This window comes from Sinocyclocheilus rhinocerous, unplaced genomic scaffold (genome assembly GCF_001515625.1).
Source record: "Sinocyclocheilus rhinocerous isolate Xijiao unplaced genomic scaffold, SAMN03320098_v1.1 scaffold5901, whole genome shotgun sequence".
Classification (NCBI taxonomy): Eukaryota; Metazoa; Chordata; class Actinopteri; order Cypriniformes; family Cyprinidae; genus Sinocyclocheilus; species Sinocyclocheilus rhinocerous.
This window is the reverse complement of record NW_015658790.1, coordinates 5,800-7,556: the sequence shown is the minus strand read 5'-3', so window position 1 is coordinate 7,556 and position 1,757 is coordinate 5,800.

Sequence of the window (1,757 nt, the reverse complement as noted above, 5' to 3'; positions counted from 1 at the left end):
ATCTAGCTTCGAGAACAGGTGAGCTCCACGCAGTTCCTGGAGTGCCGCTGGTACCAAAGGAAAGGGGTAAGCAAACTTTACCGTCTGGGAGTTTAGATTGCGATAGTCAATGCAAGGTCGAAGTCCTCCATCTTTCTTGGCCACGAAGAAGAAGCTAGAAGCCGCTGGAGAGGTGGATGGTCGAATGAACCCCTGTTGAAGTGCTTCCTGGATGTACTCATCCATGGCCTTGCACTCCGGGATAGATAGGGAATAGATTTTACCTTTTGGTAATTTGGCTCCAGGCAGGAGGTCTATCGCACAGTCCCATGGCCGGTGTGGTGGAAGTTTTGTGGCAGCAGTCTTGCTGAAGACGTCATGGAACGCCCTGTACTCATCTGGGAGGTTGATTTTTACAGTAGTTTCTGGGCTCTCAATGGATGTCGATCCCAGGATGGCAGTTCTCGACAAAGGAACAGGTAGTGATTGAAGGCAATTTTGGATGCAGAAATTACTCCACTGTTCGATTCCCCCTGAGCTCCAGTTGATGATAGGTTGGTGTTTAGCCATCCAAGGGCGTCCCATGACAACGTCGACGGCAGATTCCTCCAGCACCAGCAACGATAGGGTCTCCTCATGCAGACAGCCAATGCAAAGGGTTAATTCCGGAGTTCTCCACTGCACCAGTCCGTTGTCCAGCGGTTTTCCTTGGATTGTCGTAATCTGATAGCATGTGGGATTTCTTTGCCGTGGAACCTTGAAGGTAGGTAATAGGCATGAGGTGATGAAATTTCCAGAAGAACCAGAGTCGAAGAGGATTTTTACTGGGAAAGACCGATTGGCATAGATTAATACGGCATCATGATATCGAGGGTTATTAACTACAGAGTTGATTTGGATAGTACTCACCGCTGGACGTGGAGGACGGACAGGGCAGGTTTGGATGAGGTGAGCATTTCCTCCACAACACAGGCATAGCTTCTGTTGTATGCAACGTTGGCGTTCAGTGGTGGATAGATGGTACTGATTCATTTGCATGGCTTCTGGTGCTGGAAAATCCTTGGAGGGTGAGATGTCAGAAGCATTTTCCTCGACAGAGACCGCAAATAAATGTTGCGAGACATGTTGGGCCTTAAGCATGAAACTCTCCAGTCCCACGGAGTCCTCATAAATTGCCATCTGGTTACGAAGTTTTGGGTTTAATCCCCGTCGGTAAGCTGAGAGGAGTGCAATCTCGTTCCAGCCGCTGGATGCCGCTAGCATGCGGAAATGAATGGTGTAATCGTGGACAGTCCGCTCAGCTTGTCGCAGTCTGAAAAGTTCTTCATGCACAGAGAGTGAAGAGGCACCAGTACCAAAAAACGTCTTTAAAATGGGTTACGAAAGAGTCAAGGGATCGAATTACCGGACTTTTTGAGCTCCAGAGAGATTCGGACAGATTCTCTGCTGTCAGACTCTTCCTGACAGCAGAGAAGTGATGAAGGATATCTTTGCGTGGTCTCCGGAGAACTGATGGGGAAGCATCTCGAAATACAATTGACATTGTAATATGAATCCGTTACATTCTGACACCTCACCCGAATATACTGCTGGTTTGGCCATGGAACAGGCGGAGGCAGGTGAAGTGACTGATGGTTGGAGTGCCGTGTGAAGCGTCGTGATGAGTTCGGTGACTGGATCCGGTTCAGAAGTTCCCCGGGATTCCATAATGTTTCTCTTTTGGGCTGGTTTTCTGTCACAGTGTGCCAAAGACGAGGACTAGGAGAGATGCAGGTAAC